The following is a 27,765-nucleotide window of genomic DNA, read 5'->3' on the forward strand; positions in this document are numbered from 1 at the left end:
AAGTGAATGAAATGTCAGCACAACCTGTTCCAGGTGGTAACTGTCTGAAGAGATCACAGGCCAAAAAAAAGGACAGAAATTAGCAAGTGTCATGGTTTAACCCCAGCCAACAACTAAGCACCACACAGCCACTTGCTCATTCCTCCCCGGTGGGATGGGAGAGAGAGAATCAGAAGAGTAAAAGTGAGAAAACTCGTGGGTTGAGATAACGACAGTTTAATAAGTAAAGCAAAATCCATGCATGCAAGCAAAGCAAAACAAGGAATTCATTCACCACTTCCCATCAGCAGGCATGTGTTCAGCCATCTCCAGGAAAGCAGGGCTCCAGCACATGTAACAGTTACCTGGGAAGACAAACACCATCACTCCAAATGTCCCCAATTTCTTCTTCTTTCCCCAGCTTGATATGCTGGGCATGATGCCATATGGTATGGAATATCCCTTTGGTCAGCTGGGGTCAGCTGTCCCAGCTGTGTCCCCTCCTAACTTCTTGCACACCCCCAGCCTACTCGCTAGTGGTGTAGGGTGCGAAGCAGAAGAGGCCTTGAGTCTGTGTAAGCACTGCTCAGCAATAACTAAAACATCCCCGTATTAGCAACACCGTTTCCAGCACAAATCTAAAGCCTAGCCCCATACTAGCTACCATAAAGAAAATTAACTACCCCAGTCAAAACCAGCACAACAGGGCATCAGGGTACTTGGTTAGCCAAATTCTGCTTCTCCCAGGGAGAAATCCTCCCTTCATATTGCAACCCTTGTGAAGAGAGCAGGAACTTGAAGCCAGAGTCCTTCTGCTTTCTCCTGGGGCTGCTGAGCTCTTTGGACCTCAGCCCAATAACCCAGATCTTAACACCACATCGTTCTGAAAATATCCTTGATATCTTGTCTCTCTCTTTCATGAAGTCACTCTGGGGGCCCGATACAAGACATAAACATGGTTCCCCTCAGCTGGATATACATAGACTTCCCTACTGGAAGAAAGCTTCTTCAGGAAGGCTAGACCCTTTTCCTCCCCTGACTTCACTGAACACTTCCTCACCCTGCCATCTCTCATCCTGTCCATCCCCCTGGTCAGCACAGATCTCTGTCTTCTCTTTGTCCACAATTGTCCTTTCTCGGAGACACCCATCCTGGAGCTCACCACAGCTAGTGACACCAGGGAATGAGATGTGGTGGCCATTCATATCTTTCTCTGCTAGCCTCTTGAGTAATTCTTGCACCAGTTGTATCCCTGTCCTCTGGGATTTCCAGGCTTCAGCAGGCAATGGTATCACAAGTGCCATTAACCCAGTCACATCCACACATCACATTTTACCTTACAGAGCCTGCAGTAAGGATTTGTTGTCTTTACTTCCACTTAGCTTCTTCTCAACTACCTTCACTGTAGCCCTTACTCTTTTTTTAAATTTCTTTGTCATACTCAGACGTAGCCCCAGGGCTAGGGTTGGATACTTCTCCTCTCACCACAGCCAGCTAGGAGTCTGATATAGCCTAAATCAAATCAGTTGTCTATGCTTTCTCTGCAGTAAATGGTGAGAGACATCTCCAGAGGGCTGTTCATCCCACTGTATTCAGGTGTGCCAGAGAGGGGAGGAATGCATCACCTTATAGAGAGCAGGAGATCAGGTAGCAAGCTCTAAGATGAGAAGCTGAACATTCAGATGGCTACAGTTCAGCAGTGCCACCCTTAGAGCACAAATAATAAAGATCCTAAAGACAAAGACTGACTGACTCCTTGAGAGCCTCACTCCTCTGGAAGCCCAGTTGTCCTGTCCTTTCCATTATCACTTCCAAGTTGAGGGGTGGAGATGGTGATTTCTGGTGTCCCCAGGAGGTTGTGAAGACCATAAGGGCATACTCAGCACTGGTCTGTGGGGCTGATAGCAGTTCTGCACAACACCATGTTCAGTGTTAGGTTATCTTTTGGGTCAACAGCCACAAATGTTTTTTTCAAACTTCTTTTTAGACTGCATCAAGGTTAAGCCTAGTTCTTCAGGATCCACATCAACCTCCCTTTAAGGCAAGGAAAACAAAGGAAATGGTTTCTTTGAAACTACTAACGATTGAAGCCTTTTAATTCTTTTCCTGTTTGCCATTAATTTCTGCCCTCATGAGTCTCAGAGCTTGCTGCTTTATCTTCTAAGCCTTAGAAGCCTTGTTTTCCTCAAGGACACCTTGGATTTATGAACACTTCTTTCTTTGTTCACCGTGCCCTTCCAATTTTTTTTCAGAATCAGGAGGTCATTACAGCACCAGTTGATTCCCTCTCCTTGCCAAGTGAACCTTGAGTTTGGAAAGTGTTTTCTGTATGCAGGAAATCCTTTCTTGATCATTTTCCAAGTAATACAGAGTGCCTATTATAAGAAAGAAATCTCCAGATATTCTTACAAAAACATAACATTAATAGAGACAAATCTAGATTGATCCTCAATCTTCAAAACAACCAAAACCAAATTATATGTTATCTTCATTCAGTGAAAATATTGTCTCTCTTGTAAATCAACAAAATTCACCTTTTCCAAGCCTGCTTCTCCTTAATAGTCTCATATATACTTTCCTTCTCACCTCAATTCTTCTCTCTCTGCTCATTATCATTAGGACTCCTATTCTTACAAGGCATGTAAATGGGAATCTTGAATACTTTACTGATGTCCATATCTATAGTCTCATTTTTCCTTTATGTCATTCCTTTTGAGTCTAACCTAAGCAATGCACTGTCAAGCCAGAGACTGCATATCTTTATTGACAGCAAGTACTACTTATAAACACAAAAGAATACAAACTCCTCTCCTGATTTCACAAGTCTATCTAAACAGATATTCCTTCAGTTTAGGATATATCCTGATAATGGAGTTAAAAGTTATTTCAGGTCTCTTAATTCCCCTTGCCAATTTGTACAGCTTTTCAGGCAGACATTGTCCAAAATACTGTTCAAAATATTTTTCCCGGTTGTTGTGACAAACCCCAAACAAATCAATAAATGCCTACCCTGCTGAGCAAACATGAAAAAGAATCTGTATGACAGATCACCAAAATATGTTGTTAGACTATCCATACTGGCAGGGACAGACTAAGTAGTGAAATAACGAACCAACGCCAGGCTGAGTTACCATACATGGTTGTTAGAAAAATCACTCATAATGTGAACAAAAGAAAGGCCACCCTTGTGCACCTCACAGATGTGCTGTGGCAGGCAACAGTAAAGCAAAGGGCAGAGGCTGGCCACATGCATGAGAACAATGGGATCCCACTTGATCGAGAAGAGTGAGGTATTTCCTACTGGAGTGCTGCCTGTGATTCACTAGGAAGGATAGATGGGGAAGGGGATTTCTAGTGAGCAACTCCTGTGTTTACTAGAAGACTTGAAAGGACCAGCCCTTAGTGGGCTCTTAATGTTGCCAGAGGTGGGAGGGAGAGTCTATCCATAGGAAAAAAAAAAAAAAAAGAAAGGAAAAGAGAAACTAAGAAATTGATAAATTTGCAGTTTATCCCTGGATTAAAAGCCCACCTTGCATAACTGTTCTGGATCACAAGCCCAAACCTGCTTCCAGGGAAGTCAATGACAGTCAATGATCAGGGTCCATTCCAGTTAAGTATTTTATATCCTTACAAAGGATATTTGAAATATCAACAAACATAATAGTTTCTGGTTCCTTTCAGCACACAAATACCTGTGCTCATTTAGAGTATAAATATTTTAAAACTGTTGATTCTTGCATCTTGATCTTACCTTTATGGTCTTCAGAAGCTAAAATATAACAATCATTTCCCATATTTACTTCATTTATTTAAAATCTCATCTGCTTCTCTACACAATACAGGTTCTCACATGGATGAAGCCACAGACATTCTTTGGGCATTCTTGGGCAGCTTCTCAGAGCTCTGAGGAGAGCAAGGCACAAAATGAGCAGCAGCCTACATCTGAGACCTGTCTTGGTCTTCCTGCTACACCAAGGTGCAACAGGCAGCGCAATCTGTGTGAAAGATCCTCATATGACAAAAACAGCAAAAGGAAATAAAAATCAGGTAAACAAGAAGAGTCCTTTGGCTTTTCTTCCAGCAGAGTCCATTTCAGAAGCACAGGCAGAAGCCCAGCCTGAGGTTTAGCTAGGAAGGTCACAGGCAAACATTTGCCAGTTTGTGACATCTGCTTGCATGCAGGTCATCCTCCAAAAGCTACAAAGCTGTTCTTTGTGATGAAAAACCACAAAAACTCTCAAGACCTACATTCCTGAGAGCTTTCCAATCCCTTCAGCCACACTGCTTGGAGTTGTAGAAAGCATCAATTCTCAGTTTTTTTCACAGTGGAATTCTCTTCAGTGGTATGCTCCCAACAAAAGGGAAACCCACTGTATCCCTTCTTCTTGTAGCACAATGTAGAGTGCCAGAGGGTTGTCATTGCATCATGCCGGTAGTGGTCCCCAAGACCAAGAATCTCAGAAAAATGTTATTGGCAATCAAGTTATGATATCTGATCCTGTTTCTCACCAGGAGTGCATTAGGAAGGGCACCCCAAACAATTGCCAGCAAAGTTTTTAAGCTGCTGCACCCCAATTTACATGCACATTCCAGATATGTAACTGGAAGAACTAAGTTAAGAAAGTTTTTTAGAGTATCACTTCTGTTTTATTGGGATGATTTCTGTGACATGCTGCTTGTACCAACTCTACAGATCTTAGAAGAGGCAAGAGGGAGATCATAAAAAAATGAGCTAAAACAAGTTTTAATTTCAGAGCCTTCCAGTGTGAAATAAAAGCTGTACAGCATGTTGTAGTGCTGGTAATCTCTGCTGTTCAACAGTATTACACTTCCGTTTCTAGCTCTTACTCTGGACATTTGGGGATTCTTGAGAGAACTAGGAGGTTTCAGACTGAGTAGAAATTAGGTATTTAATGGTGCAGGATAAATGCACATAATTACACAGCTCTGCATTTTAGTATACCAGTATTATTAACACCTATAGAACACAAACATTTGTGTGTCACCATGTAGAATGACTCATTTAATCTGGAATTAAAATGCATGCAACTCCAGGGCAAAACAACACTATTGTTTGACTATGCGTAATCATAGGTCAAGTAGCAAAGAACAACATCACATTCAACTAATACTTCTTACAGCCTGAAAGTCGCAGAGTGGAATTTAGCTACTTCACTGAAGGGAGCACTATTATTATTATGAAAAGGAGATGGGAAATTTCCTCATTACAAATATAGCTATTTAAAAGATGAATTTTCCATCATGCAATGAATTCCAAGATACCAACATCTAGATTTGATTCAAGAAAAAACCCAAAACCCTTTTAAAAACAGCTTTTCAAAGTCAAAACTTCCAAATATTTCATGAAACAAAATCCTTTTGGAATGCCCAAATGCTTTTTGGAAAGCCCAAAAGGACTGTTTGGATAAAATCATTATCTTTTTGACTTTTACATAATGGAATATAATATATCTGAAATGAAAATGTCAATGGAGCCAATACATATTTCTGCGAAACATTTAATTTTGATACTTGAACACTACAACAGAAAGTTTTCCACCACATATATGTGCAAGCAGGCATCAGAAAAAGGGATTTTCTGTAACACAGTTCAGACCATTATTTAATGGAAAAAAGTATTATGAACTTAGAAATAGCAGTCAGACACACACTTTTCACCAAAAGGCAGTGAAAATAGGATGCATGTTTGTGCCGTTCAAAAATTCCTTACTCTCTTTCCCTACCTGCATTTCTTCCTGAATATTCTTGGAGGTGATGAGGAGGTGCAGGAAGGTTACAGCTTTCTGACAAGACAGGCTCAAGCCTGAGTCCACATAATTTCACGAGCTGAGACTCACAGGCCAAAAAAGGCTGCACAGCAAAAAAAACGTTTGACACGTCGTCTTGCCATCTCCTGCTGCTCCTGTTCCAAGTCACAACATCAATATTAAGTCACAAGTCGAGCAAGACAAATTCATATCAGTTTCAAAGACCTGTGGACAGAAATGTTGTGGACGAAACTGCCAACCCTGGAAAAGAAGCAGCCTATATGAAATTAAATTTTAAAAAGAGAGCACAATATATTGATCTGATCTTTGCCAGAGTAAAATATTAACGATAAGACCCTTCCCTCACACCAACCACAACCATTATACTGATAAAAAACCCAGGAAGATAATAAAGTCATCTCACAAAAGAAGAAAGAAAATAACCCAGGGAGATTTAGAACAGCATTTGCCCCAAACATGTTTTCTTAAAATATTTTGCCACAGATAAAAAGACTTCATTTAATAGAGCTTTACTTCCTTTTCTTGGGCAAATGTTTGTAAATCAGAGAAGAAAATGGCCAGTAACAGTCCCTCGCAGATTTGCAGGAACCTTTTAGGTGTATATTACATGACCCTTGATACCATGCGAAGGTGATGTCCATTGGGTTAGCTGGGATCACTACACAATAAATCGTACAGATTTTTAATAAGTGAATCTCTCCTGAGGCTTCCCCTGTCCTCTATCTAGTCATCCATCTCTCTGCAATTTATAGGATAACACATCCCAATTCTACAGGTAACTCCAAATAGCAGCAGTTTATAAATCAACCTGATAAAGCTTCTCTTCTTCTTGCTCTAAATGAGCTGCCTACCTTACAGCCCAAGAATCAGGACTTTTTCATCGTTTCCTCTTCTCCCATCCTACCAACACTGAAATAAGAGCTATGTGACAAAGTATATGGGGAATTTTCAGTTTTTCCAGGGAGCAGGAAGGACTTAGTTGAAGCCCTGGAAAGTCCTGAGGCTTTCATTTAGCATCATGAGGTTATTTGTCTTTTTCTGGGATTTCATGGTCACTTTTTGACTCTAAAAATCATAACTTTTAATTAAAGCATTTGTCTTTATGAACAGATAAAAACAGTTCCAACATATTTTACAAATCTGTCTAAAATAGTTCTCGATTACTTCTACTGAGCTATGTTCTAAGAAAATCCACAAAGCTTATAAGCCATACAACTGGGAAAGCCACTGCCCAAATAATACATATAATCCTACACCAACTGCATCACCATGCAGTCCCTGAGTGACTGGGTGTATTTGCATGCACATACACCCACAGGACAAAAGTACTCCAGCATCAATACTCTTTCCATATAGACCACATATGAATGCATGGGTGGTGACTAACACAGAGTGGCCATGTCTTGGTTTCTTTTTCAGGGCCCTCTGGAGAAACGCCCATGTGATGGTGCTCAGGGTGCCTCAGGAGCTGAGGGCACCCTGAGTGGAGCACCCAATAAGAGCTGGACACCTTCCTATCCTAATGGGTGCCACCTATTTCACAAGTCTGCAAGTCCTTGCTGCACACATGGAAGAAAAAAGAAAAAGCTGTCGCATACCCTAATTGGAGCCACCAAGCAAAAAATACAGATGACTCAAGAGCTATGAGGTCATGGAGGGACACACTCTTCAGCGGCTTCTCACCAGCCAGCCCTTCAATAGGACTCTAATGCCCAGAAGAAACTTACAAATACAGCACCCAAGAACAGGAAGGAAATGTTGCCCAACACAGGGTATTTAATGAGAGACAAGGTCAGTAACATCAGCAGTAGTGTAGAAGTAAAGGGTATTAAATGGGAGAAGTTTCAGCTTGATACTCAGCCTATGAAGGAATTCAGGGAAGATTAGCAGAGTTCTAACAACAAACATGCAAAAAACCCCTCAACACTATCAATTTGGGGAAACCAGTGATAACACAGGGATGGGATAACTGAAAGATGCAGTTTTCCATAACTCTTCAAGCAGATTAAATCTTTCAGTTTACATTTTTTCTGAGCTCTCGCTTACACATATTCTCAAAGACATTTCTGTGGCATGTTTTTTTCAAATGAAAGCTGAGTAAAAATTTGGCCTAGCTGAATTTTCAGTTAAAAGATTCATGAAACCTCAATAGGAGAAACTGCTTTTGGAAGGATTGACAAGGGGCAACGATACTGTTTGCCAAAGTAAGAAAGATCATTCAAATATACTTGATAAAAATCAGATATAATTCCAGCTGTTGCCATTTCAGTGTGATGTGGTCCAGTACTCTGAGAAAAGTCCACATGAATTCAATCCAGATGAGATTAACATGCCGCAAGGGTGAGACTTGGGACAAATGTGTCTCATAAGCAACACACCATCTCTGACTCTCTCTACACTGGAAATATAAATTGCTTTATATTTAAAAGAAGTTTAATAAAATACACATGAACATGCCTCTAACTCTTAAACTAGAAGTCAACTATTTGTCAGACAGATAGAGCTTGTTCTAGAGTGCTAAAGGAAAACCTTGTGATAAAAGAACAGTTTCCTTACTGCCAAATTATTTGGTTCTCTCTACCTTCTCCCTGGGTCCTCTGAGACACCGTGACAACCCTTGCACGTTGGAGGCAGGCAGAGCTCAGTTCAGAGCTCAGATTTTTTGTCTGGAAGGAGTTGAGTCATTTCATTCAGAGCAAATGTTTATTTCACCAACACAGGACCAGCAACAACAGTATTGAAAGACTGACTTCATTTGGATCATCAGTTATTAAGGGATTATTTCTAGCCTCTGAGCTACATGACTGCTTCTAGAGGAAAATTTTAGCTGGTTCTGTCTCTTACTGACATGAAGAAATCCATGACTACCTGATCACACAAAGAGTTGGGTGTCATCAAATACGATGGAAGGAATCAGGCAGTAGGCTGTTTGTAAGATCAGGCTCTCCATAGCTGTGCACATCTCCCTAGGTTATTCTCAAATAAAATCTTCTAGGTGGAAATTCCATTAGAATCTCTCTGCTTGTTTCTACTGCAAGACTTATTGCTCAAGGGATCAACAAATCCAGCCAGCAGACCCACTCCAAACCTGGTTAAGCACAGCAGTAACCTTTATGAATCAGCTGAAATTTTCAGTGGAAATTTCTACAACGTCTCCAAAATCTGTGGAAGAAGCTACGGGCATGTATTTACAATGTTCAGATTTGCATTCAAATGATCCAGTTTCACCATTGTGAATTTTCTGTTTATGTCTTCAGATCTGGACTGGAGTTCACACAGATCACCTTTGTTGAAGCCAGGTAGCCAGACTGCCAGAACCAGAAATGAGAACAGGCTTCAACAATGACACAACACAACTGAACCTTGACCTCAGGGCAACGAATTTTTCTGGTACAGCTAGAGATTTGTGAAGTGAGCAACTACGCAAGAGTTCTCAGAAGTCAGAGGAGGTTAAAGGAAAAACACAGAGATATCTTCCAGAAATAAATCAACCCTGTACCCTTGCTGGGATGCCAAACAAGAACTTTAACATCAGCTAATATCCTCTTGTGCAGCTGGGATAAGGCTTCTTAATTTCTTCATCACCCATTGAGGGCTTTGCCCTTTAGGATTTTGGGGAAAGAGACTGCATAGGTGTGAGTGTGTGTGTGTGTTATGAAAGTGGGGAAAAGACAGAGGGGATCATTTCCAAGAAAGTGAGAAAATTTTTTTTTTTTTTTAACTTACATAATATTTCCTCCTCCAATAGTTACAGTTCTCTCCACTTTTTTTGTCACATCATCAGAGTAGTGAAATATCACCACTTTGGCATTCAAATTCTCTTTAAAATGGAGAGATGATGGTGAATGTGTTGCCCGTGATTTCAGTTCACCCCTTTCAATGCTTGTTATTCCAAGGTCCATTATCCATTTAGTTTTGAATATTTCTGCTTCCTGCATGCCCTCCCAACATGATTTTATAAGTGTCTGCAAAATAAGTGTCCTCAGCCTCATGACCGAGACATGTCAAGCAAACTCTGTATAAAGCACAGGAGGTTTGCTCAGATTTTGAGGTGTCTAAAGGTCAACTAAGAATAATAAAAACATCGGAAGTCACTTTCAAGTTACCAAGCAGCTCAGACTCTTGATTTTATCAGTCTCTGTCATGGCACTCCATCACTAACAGGATGAAGAGTCCAACTCTATTCAGCTGCTGCTTGTACAGAAGTTGTTTCATACCTTTGAACAGCTTGGTCTCCTTCTCCATACTTTTCCTATCCCTCCCCTAACAGTCCTCCTGTGAGCTCTGCAAGCTGCTACATGAGTATTTCTCTCAGCAGTTTCATGGTTTTTCTGGGGTAGTTTCCTGAGTCCTATATCAGTGGTGTCTAGCAAGTCCTTAACAGCCACCATTCAGGCAAGGATACGTTTGAAGACTGTATCCCTTCAATTATGCTATTTCAGAGCAGGTAGAGACAGTGTCATATCATAGATTCCCCACATGCAATGTGGTAGATTAACTGACCTGAGGTACTCTTTTTCTTGGCTTGTAGTCAAACTCTGGCTCTGCTCATTTCAACAATCTTTTGAGCTGCAACTACCTCAAAGGATGTCTTGCTGGCAGCAAAGTCCTCTCCAGTTTACACCTGAAGGCTGGTTCTCCATTTCCCATGACAGTCGAAGAAGGGCCTTTGAATCACTCTGTCTCATCCGGAGGGTTGCAAGCACACCTGTGATTTTCCAGCTGCAGGATGTTCTGAACAGACAAATTTCAAAAGACACACAGAAATAAGAAAGTGCTGATTTACAGGTAACTCTACAGCAGGAAAAGTGGGAGTAATTCTTTAGCACAGTACTGAAACATCCCTCTTTTACCGCAGGATGAACATGTAATTTTAAATACCGTATTATGATTCCACTTATATGTCATAAATTCCTTCCTGATCTCCAGGGCTGTGGCTATCTGCTTACCACTCTGCTACAAGCCACAGATTTTCCCAAATGTCATTAGTCTATGGAAGACCCTTTTTCCACCCCTGATGCCTGCAAGATCAAGTCCCAAACCAGACAGTTTCTATAGACCCTCATCCTGAAAAAAAAGTGCCCTGGGAAAATGGGTACACAGTTTTGATTTAGGACATTCCATTACCATACATCTAATGTTATTGATATCTTGCTATAATTTAAAAGTAAATGCATACAGAATGAATAAAAACACTGTAAAAAATGGATGTTTGGCACTGTCATATCTAAATATTTTCCTACCCTTTACTTGAAAACCAAGGAATTTGGTTTTCCAAGAAATACACAATATTTTGCTTTTCTTTTGAAGTTCAAACAAATGCATTAGAAATAATGAAATTCCCTGTGGAACTGATATTTCAGTTCCTAAGAAACCCAGGCTTTAAGTTTTGGATCTCTGTTTTGCTTTGTTTTCTAATAAGATCAGGTACTATTTAGATAAAATACTGGATAATAAATAACTTTTGCCAAAATAAATAGTTAATATAACAATAGTTGAGCAATTGATAATGATCGTGAGGCTTTTTGCAGGTAACTGAATTTTATATATTAATCTCTAAGCAAAAACTCAAAAATAACATAAACCCATTTTTATCCCTTCAACTGTTCAATCTTCCAGAAATATTGCCAAATTAGTATTACCCAGTTCTTTAGAATTAGTAAAAACAAGCTTTTGCAAAAATCTCTAGACTATAAAAATATTTCCGTTCACATTCTCATGAGCAGAACTTGAATTAATAAAGTGAAATACTGCTTTTTACCAGTTTGGATTTTAATAGAGATCCTTTCAAATGGGCATCATTCCTTCAAATTGAAAAAAAAGGTACAGGCTTATTTTTCCATTTCTTATTTTCATTTATATATGTATTTGTAAGGATGTATGTATTAAGAGGATTGAGCAGGAAAAAAGCAAGGGAAAATGGGATTTAAATCAGTTTTTCAAATTTAAAATGATTTTTTTTTTGAGAGAGGTGTGATTTTTTGGATTGATTCTCAGCACAAATACCTGAAGATATAGAAAGAAAAAAAATTTTAAATAAACTCTTCTCTTTTTTATTAAAAAAAACTATAGCTCAACATGCTGCACAAGAGTGTAAAATGTTTTCACTTCACCCTGTCAAATGCTTTTTCAAATTCTTTGTAAGATTCCTTATGTAGGCCATCACTAGAAATGGCTCCTTAATGTAAGGTGGGCTATGCCAAATAAAAGTTCTGCCCTGTAAGAGCAAGAATATTAAAGCCTACGGCACACACGTTGCTCAGCTTCAGCTGCAACAAACAGAGAGGTAAGAGGGCTCTGACATGTGGCACATTAGAGCTGAGAGTATGGACTGACATCAAAGAAAGCAGTGACATACTATATTAGGAAGGGCATTTTTAGGAAAATGCCAGGGATCTGCCAAAAATGAGAGTATAAGTTAAGGAAACAGAGTCACCAAGAAAGCTAGCTGGTCGGAAGCCAGGTAGTGCATGATGTGAGAGGTTAAGAGGAGGGATGTGAGAAGGTATGGAGACTTTTTCCTACCCTAGCACCAGCAACACCTAGTTCCACATGTACCCTGTCTGAGTTCAACCTTTTAGATAAGGGTTGCATCTGCTGTTGGAAGTACAGTGGCTTCTAAAAAAAGACAACACCTCTTAAATCGCATGGTGTTAGTAAGAGTTGTGAGAAGCCTGTTGTGCTGCAGCTGTGGTTAGTGTTACACAGTCATCACTCAAAACAGATGTGTGAAGTGTGTGAAGGTGCCTTTGCTCTAGAGAGGCATAACAGCACCAGTAATATATTTGAATCAGTAATGGGGTGCTGCCCAAGGACACTTGACAAATTGTGCTTAAAAATTAGTGTTTAAGACACAAGTGTTTCCACAGAATTCCAGAAAACCTGAACCACCTCATTTCACCACCCACTTATTTTCTTTCAGCTTTTAGAGCCAAGCAACTTTTCTACCTGTCTGAGACTTTATAAAAATGACTATTGATCAGAAAAGGTGGTAGAGGTCTGGGTTTTTTTTCTTTTAGCAAACCATCACACTCATTTTTCTCCAGCTGTGGAACACTGTAATATTAAGCAGTGCAGTCTTGTACATTGTGATGACTGCATTTTTTGCCTAATCTTTGAAGCCTGTTATTTCCTTCACTAAAAGGCCAAGAGATGCAATTTCTTTAAAGACAACTGTTCCATTAACACAGTATCATTCGGTCAACCAGAGACCTAGCCCTACAAGGCTGGCCTTAACAAGCACCATTTGTGTGAATAATTTGGAGGCTCTTACTAACAGATCATAATAATAAATTTACCCAGTGACTATTGCCCTAATGTGTATTTATAAGAGATGTAAGAAAGAGAACTCCAGTTTGACCTATTACATAAAAATACTTTCCTCACGTGGACCTCCAAGTGTGATTGTTACTGTCATTACAGCCAGCATTGTTCAAAAGAGATGTTTGAAGCAGCACTTGAGTGGTCAGCATTGGGACTTCATGCTATTATGTTATTATCACATTAAGAATTGACCTAGTGGTGCTTTCTAACCGAGCTACAACTTTCTGGAAAAACAAGAAATTCTCTTGATTATACTTCGTACAAGAGGAAATTGAGCAGGATATGCTCAGACATTTCAGAAAAAACTGATAAACAGCAATAAATGTATGTTTCTAAATTTGTCTCCTCAGAGAAAATTCTTCTACTTTAAATCTGCTCCTCTCAAAATGATTTATAACCTTCATCTTCAATGATGCCAAGATCTTTAAAAGATCTGAGTCTTGAATTAGAAACCAGCCACCATTGAACCATGGCTATTCCATGGGGCAGTGCTTCATGATATTGTTTGAAGATACACTCAGACCTTCCATGGTTTGCATTACTTAGAGATATGCTGCCACAGTGGAACAAGAGTTTGAGGAGGACAGTAATTGTTATTTTCTTCAGAGGTGAGTAAATAACGTCTGCTTTGGAATGAGTATAGGGCATTTGCCCCTAACTTGTTCCAAAAGCACTGTGATCCATTTATGGTCAGGACTCTCCATTCAAGCTGTTCATACCAAAAAGTTCTTCAGAACAATCTCCATTATTAGAATATACCAAATTGGTCAACAAAAACTATTCCAGAGAAAAATGCCAATTCTGGCAAAATCATCATCAAGATTTCTCATGTGAGGTTTCTTGACTTCTAGAGTAGCAGTTATTTGCTGATTTTCGGAGAACTCATCCAAGACACAAGCAAACAGCAGAACAGGAACTTTACCGTGGGTCTCCCTCATGAGTATTTTAATCCAACAAGCCATTCTTTACCTGAGAAAGAAGATAAGGGATGCTGGTTTCTCCTTTGCCACCATGAGAAGTATCACCATTGCAAATGAACTAAAAAGTGGCACTGAAAAGAAAAACATTTTTTTTGTCCAGTAATAACATATTTAAATATTTGATCAGTGTGGGTACAGATTTGACTCAAAGACTGCCAACACAATGAGTTTCTTGTGAAAGGTTAAAGCAAAGACCTTGGAATACCTAACACTGGCCACAGGTTTCAAGAAAGTTTCACGTTGAGAAAATTTACATCACTGATTCCTAGTAATTAGACACCTTGAGAATGAGACCTGGGTTTGTGAGTGGTGTGACCTGAAGTAGATCTGGATTCAAAAGAAGGAGATCCTGATACACTGAAGGACAGAAATCCCTCTTTTCATGACCTCTGTCATTTAGGCTTCATTTTAGTAGACTCTTCTTAAGTCTTTAAGTTGTCGGCTGACCCTCATTCTGAGTCCTGAAGGACCAAAGGAGACAAACTGATGTGGTCAGAATCTAGTAGACCCTAGGTAATTATAACATAAAACCTCTCAATTAATCACCTTTTTCCATTCTGCTCATTTCCATCTTCTGTAACTTCTTCTTCTCCATGATTTATTTGCTTTAAAAACTTGATGCATTTTCAAAGTTCTCTAACAGCTACATTTTCCCTTTCTATCTTCTGTAATGTGTTTACCTCAGCTAATAGTGCCAAAACAGGCACCAAGTCAAAACAGCAGGTGCTAAGATCATCCTCCTCCAGCAAAGAGGATTAGCAAGAAATTCCCCCAGATAAAGGCATTTTCTGGTCCTCCATCTGCTTTTTGAAGGTATTATCAAGAGGGACTATAATGCAGCCCTGAAGGTATTGACTCCACTAACTAGGAATCATCACATTATTACTGTGCTAACAGTGTTCTCCATTATGACAGCTATAAAATAGTTTGCCTCCACTGTATTCCAGCATTATGCCATTTTTGGTAAGTAGGCTGGATAACTAAAATGGGGATTTGAACAGGACTTGAGGTTTACCGCAATAGAGAGAATTAGAAGACAGTATATGTTTCATAAAGGAAAATCTCTCTTCATACATCTAGAGTATTAACATGTACTTCAGCAAAGGCTACAGGTTCACATTAAGACTCAAACACCATGTTTATTTAGAAAGACAGGGAGTACGTCCTTTTTAAAATTCACCCTTTTTCTCACAGAAGTAGTGTAAAGTGGTTCTGAGAGACTGCAATAGCCTCACTGCTGAAAAGCCCAGCACAGCAGATTAAAAGGAAAGCTGTGCAGAGGCAGCAATGTGTTGTACCACCCAGGGAGATCTTGGGTATGCATCAAATGAGCCCGACCTTCAGTGTGTGGGTGTGCTGAGATTTTAAAGAGGTTTCCAGTCGAGGAGAAAGAGGAATCTCTGTTTTAAGCTAAATGCATGTGGAATGTGGCACTTTAAGCAAGGTAAATTCCCAGATTCCAGGGAGCCTGCCCAGGAAGCAGTTAAGGTATTTCAATAGATAAAATTCTCTCTCCTTCCTGCATTTAAAACACAACTAGCTGAGAGACTGACCTCCACTCTGCTCATGATCCTTGATACCAGCAGCACACAGCACAGCAGAGAGACTACAAGGTAGATAAACAAGGTTATGCAGGAAACTAGCCACTACTTGTCACAGCATAGCTGGAACAGCAGTACTGGAAGTAATTTATTTCATAGAATACCAGGTTGGAAGGGACCTCAAGGATCATCTGGCCCAACCTTTCTTGGCAAAAACACAGTCTAGTCAAGATGGACCAGCACCCTGTCCAGCTGAATCTTAAAAGTGTCCAATGTTGGGGAATCCACCACTTCCCTGAGGAGATTATTCCAAAGACTGATTGTTCTCCTGAAAGATTTTCTTCTTGCATTCAATTGGAACTTCCTGAGAAGTAATTTGTACCTATTACCACTCATCTTTTCCATGTCACTCCTTGTGAAAAGGGAGTCTTCATCTTCTTTGTAGCCACCCTTTAAATACTGGAACATGGTGATAAGGTGTCTCCTAAGCCTTCTCTTCTCAAGGCTGAACAAACCCAGTTCTCAGCCTTTCCTCATATGGTGGGCTTCCCAATCCTTTGATCATCTCTGTGGTCCCTCTCTGGACCCTCTTCAGTCTGTGGGGACCAAAACTGAATGCAGTGTTCAAGGTGTGGCCTGACAAAGGCTGAGTAGAGTGGGATAATGGCTACTTCATCTCTGCTGGTGATGCGACCCAACATCCTTTTCTTTGCCACAGCATCACACTGTTCACTTATATTATTGAGCTTGTGGCCCACCAGGACCCCCAGGTCCCTTTCCACAGAGCTGCTCCCCACTAGGCCTCATTCATTTATTAGCCACAGGTCTAAATCCTGGCACTCTGAGAAGCTTGACTTTTTGGCATACAGTCAGAGCCATGCCTAGGGTCCTGCTCACCATCCTCTGTCACCTCCCAGAGAGCACCCACATCCACCCGCTGTACAGCACTCAGCCACAGTTCCTCTGCATGCATAAATGAATGCACAGGCTGAGAAGGAAGGTGTACATGGAAATCCTCAGACTTGGCTTGCTGCCCCGTGGCAACATGTTGCTCTGCCAGCTGAGGCACCACGCTGCAGTAAGGCTGGGAAAATCACCCTACGTGCATCCTCCCAGACCACAGGGAAACCCAGCCCTGCCGGGGAGACAAATGACAAAGCACGGGTCTCAGACTCCTCTTTTTCACACTCAAAGCTTTATAGCATTATGTCACAGTAAATAAAAATAGGAACACTATTGACCTCAGATCCAAGAGCCATGAAGACACTTGACAGAAATCTTTTTTCCCTTGTCTCAGGACTGTATATAAGATTAGAAGGGTAAGTGCTTTCAAGCCCTCACTGACATACAAGTAGGGATGTAACAAGCATATCCATCTATCAAACCAACTCTCTCTTTGTAAAACCAAACCAAATACCTTCTGAGGGCAAAATAACGGCTACCTAATTCAGTAAGATTAGCCAAAGGAGACTGATGTTTCAGGGTGGCGCAGAGCTGTACTTGTGTGACTTCATCTGTATACTTAGAGGAAAAAAGACAGTCTGCCACCTTAGATCAATGGCTTTATTTTGATCTTCTAAACAATGTTTTCTGGTTCTCATTCTTGATTAACCAATGCACCTGATCCAAAATATCAGTGAGAAAATATTTGTGGCCAAGACTATCTGTCACCTGAACATCCCACTTGAGAGACATCAAAGTCAGACTTTTTGCAGTAATCTTTCTTTGAACTCATTTTATCACATGGATTACTCATCAGCCCTTCCCTTACCTGTGCAAGTACACACACAACTTCTGGGTTTCTCATTACCTCAAAGTCAAAGGCAGCAGCTGATTTCTTCTCCGGAAGAAAGTTTTTCACAGGCAATGTTTACGTGGGAATCAAACTAGTAATAATGACAAGCAACTTCATTGTTTGGTCCTCCTCCCTGTCCCCATGGGGATGACATGCTGCCAGGGGCTTGGAAATACAGAAGTAACAGTGGGGAATATCCCACCCCTGTAGCAGCTCCTCAAGAAGATATGGAGTGCTCCACTGACTCCTCCATTTCTCTGAGGGTTTTTTCCCCTCAACCCCACACTGGTGCCTCTATTTCCATGTGAATTTAGGTCTCTCCCCATCCACCTCAGAGATAAGTTCCCTGCTAGCGAAAGGCTGAATACCATTTTCTAGAACCACACACTGAGCACAGGGCAGCACCCGAGAATGTCACCTCCTCCACCCACTGCTCTAGCCTGTGCCTGCAGTAAGCAGGTGACTGAAATCAGGCAACACTACTGTGTCACAGCTTTTGCAAGAATGTGCAGAAAAGCTGTCCGCAGAGGAAAACCCTGCACTTGAAAAGCATATGAAAAAATTGTACTTTTACCTGCCAATAACAGTACACTAAAATCCTCTGAATTGAGGCACCTTGATGAATAGTAAATTGTTCTATTTTAACTGCTGTAAAAAAATAAAAGGTATTAAAAACCTTAGTCTAAATAATTGAGATGTAAAATATGGCAAAAAATTTTTTTTAAAAAAATCAACAATTAAAAGTTGCATTTGCATTGAAGTTGCCTTGCATCTTCATTTGATGCTTATTTGGAAACTTCCAAAAGTTTAAACTGTAATATGAATTTAAGCACCACTTAATGACTTGGCTCCAGCTGAATATATCCTCATTATGCAAATATGTTTTAATTGGTCCTGATTAAGTAACAATCACTATTCACCGCTATTAAGTGAAACAACTCCTAGAAGTAGTTTACTCCCAGTAAAACAGACATCCCAGCTGAACATACCATTCTCTCCTTAGATTGAACCCAGAATGTTCAGACAGGGTCCTTCTTTAATGTCCACAATATGTTTAATGTGATACTATGATTATTTAGAAAAAAATCCCATATTGCTGATGATAACAGCTCACACGCAAAACAATGGCCCCAGATAAAGCAAAGGAAACTTCTCAAAACCTTTGACATCACCATTAGTAAAGACAATAGAGTAGATCTTTTCAAGGCTGAGAAGGAGTTAATCCTCATAAATCTTGTTAAAACCAGTAGGTAAATCCCTAGGAAGACTTCAAACATTTCAGCCCAGACCTTATGTCTCATTGCTCTCACACAGGATAAGCCACAGACAAGGGACAGCTCACCTGTGTGGACAGGCACTCCTGCCAGCCTGCAATCCAGGAGATGTGCTACAGCTTCCACAATGCCGTTATTTGATGCAATGATATTACTCAGAATGCAAATATGGGTAATACACTATGGGATGAAGGCCCTGTATTAAACTGTCCAAAGAAGGAAACACCTCCTGCTGTGTTTCCAGAGAACCATGTAATTTACAGTCACTGCTGTGAGTTCTCTGTGAGAATATTAATGTTTCCATTTCTCAGACAGAAATATTAGAATCTTTATTACCACCTGAAACTATAGACCATAGACTGAAAAGAAAGGGAGTTCTCTGCAAGGACATTATTTCCTGGCTAGGACCTGAGTGTAATACAGTTTTTCTTATGCTTTTACTGAAATCGACTTCCACATGTTATTCAACACATCAGCCAAGTGCCCTATTCACATCTCTTCATCAGAAACACATGATTTCCCCTATTCATATTTGAAATTGAACAAAGCTGATTTAAGAAAAAGTATTTTGTATATTTTTTTAAAATACATTTATATCAAAAAATTTTGAATTTCAAAGGGTACAGATTTTTAGTGGAAAATAAAGTTTTGTTTGAAAAATTAAGATCTTTATCCAGAATCTGCTTTTCTAGCATACCCTAAAGTAGAAACACAAATAGCTCTTTAGGTGAAGCATAGCTAAGCTTGAGTTGAGTCCTAGTACTATGGGGTTTTTTCTTCTCTTTAGTAAGGTAACACTTTCAGATTTCCATTGCTTCTGGGAACCTTGGGCAATTTTGTCATTTCTCTCAGTAAGCAGAATATTACCTACACAATTCAGATCATCTTTGCATGATTAACTAGTGTGATAATGGCAACAAATTTGAGGGCATTATTGGCAATAATGTTCTGTGACTCTACGGTGTCACTGGCCTGAAAGACAACAATGAGCAGATGTGCCTTCTGTGTTCCATGCAGCAACTCCATGCAGCTGATTAACTTGGCCACAAACTCTTGCTAGATGAAGGAGGAAATTTTTCCTTTAGTTTCAAAAGCTAAACCACATGGTCATAAAATGGGGGAGTTCATGAACCAAGCACAGCAGCAGACCTCAGCTCTGAAGAAACTTTGTTATCTTGGTAACTCAGCTACCAACTATACCATCAGAATTTGACAAACTCAGCTATTTTATAAAGAAAGGTGTGTCAATGAGGTCTTTGTATTTTATTATGGATGCTGATATACTTACGTGGTAAGCTGGAAATCCAGTATGGAAAGGGAATTTTTATGGTGATCCAAACCAAAAAACCAGAAATAAACGTAGCAAGTAAGAACTAAAACAAGTAAGGGCCGTGAAAATTTTCAGCTGATATTTCTACAAAAAATACAAACTGAGCATACTAATTTGAAGTGTGGGGACCATCCCAGTCCCCGCACAGAGCTGTTTCACATTGGTGTGTTAATTTTTATGTTCTATCAGCAATGAACCAAACTGAGCCAAAAAATGCTGGTCTTTCACATGACAAGATGCTAACAATGAATCAAAGAATGTTGACCACGAATTAATCAAACATGAAAACAGGTATTTCTAGGAAAAGTACAGAAGTACAGAAGTTAGCCTGGAGTCTTGCTTGACCAAAGTGATAACCTGAGGAGTTCTGAGAAAGAAACTGGGGGAAGTAGATGGCTGAGCAAAGTTCTGTGGACAAGCGAGTGCATGACCAAAGACAGCTTGTACGGTATGATTCAACATGTCTTACGCAAACTGTAATGGTCAATACAGTCTTGCATGAAGATACTGGAACTTTCCAGAATTGCAAGAAGCCACAGTTAACAACAAAAGATATCTATTCTTGGCATCTAAAATCTTTACTGGAAGAATGGGCCTCTTTGAGTGGCTAACAGCAGCTTTGCAAGAGACACCCAAGCCACAGTGTTAACTGGGAGATGGAGAAGGGCACATGTACACAGACTGTCGCAGACTCAAACTTTTCACGGTCCATGCTCCACATTGCCTGGACTTGGAGCAGTGGGAAATTTAAATAGCCCTCAGAATGTGGGTTGAGAAGGTGAGGTTGTCAGCCCTAATTTACGTAGGTGTGCCCTCAGACACCCTGCTTCATTCAATATTTTACTCTCTGAATTCAAAAAGATATGCATTAGAGAAACAGCAAATGCTGTGGTCATCTGTCCTTTAGCTGAATGTATATTCATAAATCTTTCAGCAGTCTGAGATACTTGGCTCCTGATTCTTATGTATGTCAGAACCCATTGTAGCATTCTTGCAAGGGCAAAGGGCCTTATCTGTTGATGATGACACATCAAGTGCATGAAAAAGGGTCTATGTACAAATAAGAACTGAGTCTACAGCTCTTTAAGGTCAGCCTTGGTTCCTGACGAGTGGTGAATTACTAATTTTTACTGTAGCAATTGTAATATGAGAAAACAAATTTATAATAGGTGATTGTGGCTGACTCAGAAGCTTGGGCAGAGGGTAAAGCTTCCCCAGGCAGAAGTAGATGCAGATACACGTGGGGCATGCATTGTGAATCTGACACTTCCAGGATGCACAGAGATGCACCCAGGCCAAACGCGAGCAACGGCGCTGGTGCTATGCAATGGGTCTGCACATCTGCAGGGGACACACACCGGGTTTCTACATGGTCAACAGTTTTGTTGGAACCGTTATAGCTCTTTTTGCTGCTGCTATTGCTTTTGCTCCAACCAGGCCACAAAACCACTTGGAATCCTTGAAGAAGTCTGACGTCCTCAAATTCTGGGGAAAAAAAAGGACACAACTGAAGAACCCAAATGTAGGGTTACACTAGCCAAGGAGTACATCCAAACATTAGTCTTAAAAGCTCACAGCCCAGGATGCAGGGGGAAGGTTGGGAGGGGTTTTTTTGTTTTTTCTCTGAACTAAATGACAGAGTAGAAATCCCCAGTGACCTGCAGAAAGCCCGTCTACTTCAATGGTTAAATCAAGATGCCCACCACTTGTAGTGGCTGAGGGCAGAAGCAGCACATACTGAGCAAGAAATGAGAAAGTCTTAGAGTTTTTTTTTACCTCAAGTTTGGTGTTGCTGTTGTTCCCACATAGCATAAAGTATTGATCATCAAATATGTTTAAAAGGACTAAAATTCAGAAGAGCTCTGCAACTAAGGTTTATCACCCTTAATGTTCCTCTTTAAAGTGTCCCTGCAGTGGAGAAGGTCACTTTGCAAACACAGAAATTTTGTGCGAAATACATCTCCCCCTTCACTTTTATGTCAGCTTTGCTGCATTTTACAGGGCTACAATTTTAGGTAACACCCAGATTGGCCATACCAGCATGACTTACTTATCCAACTTAGAAATATACATTTTTTTCTTCTCAGAAGTATTCTTACCCTCTTTAGAGACCATTCTGATAGCAGAATTCCTAATTTGATATCTAACAATTCAACTTATTTATGTACAGAAAAGCAAGGATGGTCCACAGTCAGCCAAGCAGAACAGAGAGCTAAAGAAATGTATCTGGAATAAATGCTTTAGGAGAAAGAAGCCTGCCCTGGTAAACACATTAACCTGAACAGCCAAAGGGAAATTTTGCCTAAGCCTTAGGCTGTGGAATTTAATTTAGTTTTTACTCATCACTTTCATCACCTGTTTTCAAGGTTATGTGTCTGAAATCAGTTACCTAACTCCACACTTGGGCTCACAAATAACTGGGATGAATGACAGAAGCACTTAACCCTGCTACATTTTCAAAAGATCCCACAGTGTTAGATACAATAAAAGCTGTAACAATAGTCTCAGTTGAAATATTCAAAAGTGAATTGAGGTACTTAATGACCATCTTAATTTCCTGTAAGTGCAGAGCACTTGCCTTAAGTAAAGCAGGCCCTTCTGAGAGCATAAGTTGAGCAATTGATATCACAGATGGTTTTTAACATGTTGGTCCATAGCCTGAAAAATGCAGTTTATATTTTTAAAACACGGACGTATCTAATGAACTCATTTAAATATTAGGCAGCACAGCAAACATGAGGTGGAAGTCACACAAGAGAACGTGATAGGATACAAACATAGAAACCCACAGTGGGAATGTACTGTGAGCCAACTCATACATTTTGGGCCAAAATTTAGTATTGCCTAAAATCAGAGTTTTCATTTAACCCCTTACAAAGATCCACAAAGCTACAAACTTCACAGCTAGATCTAAACCTGTGAGCAGGGCTGAACTTCCACCAAATTTAGGGGGTGACAGAATTCAGTTTTCAGTCCAGGTCTCTCATGAACAGACACATGTACAGTAAATATATATGCACTGTTACATATTCACTTTTCTCAACTTTAGTGGTACCTTAAAGTAGAAGGATGCTTTAAAAATGCATTACGCTTGACAGTTGGAAAAAAAAAAAAAAAAAAAGAGGCTTGATCTAACATTTCAGAGTACAGAAGATTTTACTTCAACTTTAGAGAGATACCGAACTTCTGCCATGGGAGATCAAGACTGTGATTACCAAGAAATGGAAAGGCTGGTAGACAAAAGCAGAGTGTTTTTGAAATATTGCTAGATTATTAAAACATCAACTACAGTTGACCCACATGCAAGGCTCAAATCTAGAAATACGAACTGTGTTGCAATGACAGTATATTTCATTTTAAACAGGGCTCAGTGTTACCCCTCTGTGGGCTGGTAAGTTAACCACACCATTCCAGTATGAAACTACTTTTGACAAAAAAAGTAGAGTTCCTGCAAAACTGAGGTTTTTGTCTTCTCGTCACTTGTGAAATCACAAGCTTGCTCTCCCACCCACTGTGAGCTACACCAGCCACATCACCACTCCACATGCTTCCAGGGAGTTTTACCCTCGAGGTTGCAGAGGTTTGTCACTCGACTGTGGGGCAATTCAGGCAGGTTTTGCTGCAGCACAGTTAAGGCACATCTCCAGAATGCAGAAATGTGCTGTGACAACACATCACAAAAGACTTACTCATTCCCTGGGGCAAGTACCAAAAGGTCTTAATCTCAGGAGTTAGGTCTACTAGGACCAAACACCGGCAAGCAGGTTATTGCTTTATTGCCCCGCACATCAGAGACCATGTTTAGTAGATTTGTCCCATCCCTCAGCTGCTTGTCACAAAGGCTGAGCACAAGCTAGTACCATTCAAATCGCTGATGTTCAAACTGGAGATAAGAGGATCGGAAGTATGGCAGACCAGATTCAGATAGGCTGTCAGAGCCTGAAAATTCATGCAGTCTTTTACCTTAGGTGCACTCATTTCCAAAGCAAAACTATCAATCCCACAGACACCAAACTCAAAATATGCTTTGAAAAAATTCTAAATAGCAACATTACATCATTGCAGCTATTCCTGGGCTGTGAGGTATAAAAAAAGAAAAGAGTCAGAAATATCACTATCAAACCTATTCATTAAAACACTCTTTTCTTACCTCATCATGCTGTCGCATTTGGGATTAGCAAAAACAGTGAGGTTGACAGGATTAGGACACTCCCTTGGAACATGACTATCCTGTTTGAGCAAACACCATGAGGTGTTTGTTCCCTTTACCTCACGCGTAGTTTCTTGGCACATGTCTAAGGTACAAGTCTGCTGCTCTTCACATTAGTGTAGAACGGGAGTAAACTCATTGAAATACAGGCATCCCATTTTCAGATCCCTAACCCATATAAGACTCCCAAGACACAGGCTTTATGTCACTACTGTGACCTGCCAATTTCATATGCTACTGCACCTGCATGTAGCCCACAGATGCTCTGAAGCCATCAGCTCACATAAAAGGAGGCAAGTGAGTTGCTCCTCAGCTCGGTAACTGGCCGTTCGCCTTTGGACTGTTCCAGTACCAAAGGAAATCATGGCAATATGCTAAAGGTATTCCCCTTGACTCCTCAGCAGGGTATCCAAAACACCACAGGTGACCAAGTCTGCTAATGGGCTTTCATCAGACCTGGGGCAGGTGGCATGGCTAGTTACTGCAGCTCCATGGGAGACAGCGACTGGCCACTGTGTGAAAACTCAATTATTTTCAACCATGTAATCATACCCTAACTGGGCCAGAAGAAGCAGTGCTGATTGCTGTGAACAGCCAAAGCTCAAAGAGACTTTGCTCATGTTCCCACAGGCGATGGCTCTGAGTGTGATTCGGGATCAGCATATGGGGATGGAGTCTGTATTCCCTAAGCTACTGATCTACCCCTCACTGCCAGACTAGATAGAATTTGAACAGGTGAGGAAGCCATACCATTCACCAGAGAACTGGGCCCAGCTGGAAAATTAGGTCTTACCTGTTTATGATTAGTAAGGCAAACATTTTCCCTAGAGACCACCTTCTGGTGGTGGGCACCTTACTGCAGTCATCTGCATGAGCTGATTTAAAACAGTACATGGGTCCCTTCCAGTCTCACCGTGATTTTAGATCCCAGCGTTTGCTATTTAACAGGTCTTTGCAACACAACTTCTCTACATGTCTGTTACACGTACACTCTGGTTCCAGATTTCTGTTTTCTTTCAGTTGCCATCAAACAGCCCTTTCTCCACACCTCCAAAAAATAAAAATAACAAAGCCAACCCCGCTTATTTTAAATGGCAACTTCATGCAAGGTTTCAACCCAAGGTTATTTTTTTCTACCAGTTGTTTCTTTGAGAACAGATGGCATTTGCAATGGTTCAGGATATATCCTATTTTTAAGTATCATATGTTTTTACTCTTCTGCAGTGGACTTAGCAATCAGAGGAAAATGCCATGAGAGCTGGGCTTTTTACGTGATGAACAAACCACGCTGTCTCATGATGCTCGGGAAATTATCTCCCATTGCAAGTGCCCAGCAGCTAGGGTCTCTGTGTCCACCCTTATGGTGCAACATTTCCTGCCAACACTTGATAAGGAACAACCTGCATCCGGCAGTGCCTACTCAGCAAAGCACTCAAACATTGACACAACAAAACTGGCAGTGAGAAAGTTCAAATTAAAGTTATATACCACGGTGTGATCTCTAGTATGTGCTGTCGCAAGGAATGTGGCATTGCAAGGTCCCATCTTCCACCACAAAATTCAATACGATGAGAACATCCCATATGTTGCTTGATTTTCTTTTTGGTATTTTATCCCGTACATATCGTATTTTGACAAGATAGCAGCTCCCCCAGAACAGGAGAAGCAATGAAAAAAATGGAGTCAGGAACTGACATGCTATTTAGGTTTGTTGTTTCTTATACTGCAAATTCATAGGATAAAGTCAGCCTTACTTAGCAAGTAACTGCAAGCTCAGTCTGCCTCTATTTTGATCCATCTGCACAAGAACCCACTCATATAATGGAAAGCCAGCTAGCAAATTCTGAGCTTGAGCTTTTAAACCCTGCCAGAGAGATCAGGCCAAGTTTCGGACCATGCTAACATGGCTAAACGGCTGCTGGGTCAAAGCTGGCTTCTATCCAGCAAAGCAGAGAGAGTTCATACAGATTTGCAAAAGCCCACATGGATGTATCTGAAGTTAGTATTTGGAAGTAGTCACATGAACAGGGAAAAAAATGCTGTTGTGAATTCTTAAAAAGGGAAGACACACAGCTACAGTGACTCATTCACCAAGGAAACAAAAAAGCTGACATCTATAATCCTCTGCCAGAGTCCTCTGGGTTGCCTCTTCCACTGGTACCAAAAGCACCTCCACTTTGGTTCATGCTCCTGATTAATTTCCATGTTGCTTCTCTGTCAGGCTGAGAGCTGAAGCAGTAACAGCTCAAAGGCAGCGTTGTCTAAGGCCGCTCCGGCTGACTCCCTCCCTCCCTGCCACCCCCTCGGGGCTCAGCAAGCCCTGTAAGGAACGCAATGCAATGGCTTGTGTCAGCAGCTTCAGGAAGTGATAGTCAATTACATTGGGATGGATCCCCCTCAGAAAGACTTTGAAATTTAGGAGAAAGGAGAATGGAATCAATCTGGGATCAGACTTAATGTTTGAATCCAAGCAGGAGGAAAACAAGGAAGGGGAACTTTTCACACGTGTGCTTCACACCAAGTCGGCAGTGGGGGAGAAGTCTCTGACTGTTTTCCACTAGTTCCAGTGATTAAGGTATTCTGGGACACTGAAGATCAGGGTTCTTCTTTCTAATGAATTAGGAGCAGGATTTGACTTAAGAGAATTTTCCACCTGCTAGACTATTTTGAAGTTTTGGCTTTGAATCTCTCCTGGTTCCTCTTCTCCTAACATACTTAAACTGGGTGTCTCTGTTCCCCACTAAGAGCCCTGGCTGGTAGGATACCAAGTTACTCTCACACTCTTTGGCCCCTTGAATATGTACAGTTTGCCAAAACCCAAACCTGATCTTCAGCTCTGTTTTCACCCTGTCTCGCAAAACAATGTGAGGTTTTTAGATGCCTACAACATTTGGAGAAACAGAATGGAAACATTTCAGAGAAATTTACTGTTTGGTTACTTCTTCATAGTTTCTCTAAATCAACACTTCTTATAACAGAGAAGTCTCGGAAGGAAACAAAATAAGATGTATTCCTAGAAAACTGAAGCTGCTTCACCATAAATATCATAGGCAAAAATAATAAAACCTCTTGGGTACCCTTCCAACCAACGTACACAGTCCATTCCCTTAATGCCAAAGTTTAATATTTCTGCCATTAGGCTGAGTCCCCAGGGTATGTCACAGTAAGCTTGAGTGAGCACATATGAGAATTGCTAGTAGGATAAATGGCCTTCTGGTCTCACATATGCTTATTTTCTTTCTATTTTTCTACAGTACTTAAAACAGCCAGTCTTGCCAATACCGATCTCCATACTAGTGGTGTTTTGTAGCACATTGCTTTGAACTTGTGAGGCTACTTGTCAAGGAAGGTGATCAAGTTCAGGAATTAAGTCAGTCTTAAGAAATCACATAACCGCAGAGAGAAGAAAAAAAAAACGAACCAAAGACCCATTTTCAGTCGGCCTGCAGAGGCTAGTTTCTTTCAGAAATACCAGGCACAGAGTTCATATCCCACAGTTCAAAGAAATAAAGTGTTTCAAACTCTAGCTCCCAAAAGTCAGGAG

At 40.6% G+C, this 27,765-nt stretch overlaps 1 long non-coding RNA gene across 1 annotated transcript in view; it reads right to left on the minus strand.

Moving 5' to 3' along the window:
- Window positions 1-2,631: 2,631 nt before the first annotated feature.
- LOC141924748 (uncharacterized) overlaps window positions 2,632-27,765 on the minus strand; it is a 45,758-nt gene continuing 20,624 nt past the window's right edge. The window contains exons 3-5 of the long non-coding RNA XR_012623653.1: window positions 10,272-10,502; window positions 5,724-6,008; window positions 2,632-3,882 (exon numbers count right to left, since the gene is read on the minus strand). This is a non-coding gene — a long non-coding RNA (uncharacterized LOC141924748). The remainder of the gene's footprint in view (window positions 3,883-5,723; window positions 6,009-10,271; window positions 10,503-27,765) is intronic.

This window comes from Strix aluco, chromosome 1 (assembly GCF_031877795.1).
Source record: "Strix aluco isolate bStrAlu1 chromosome 1, bStrAlu1.hap1, whole genome shotgun sequence".
Taxonomy (NCBI): Eukaryota; Metazoa; Chordata; class Aves; order Strigiformes; family Strigidae; genus Strix; species Strix aluco.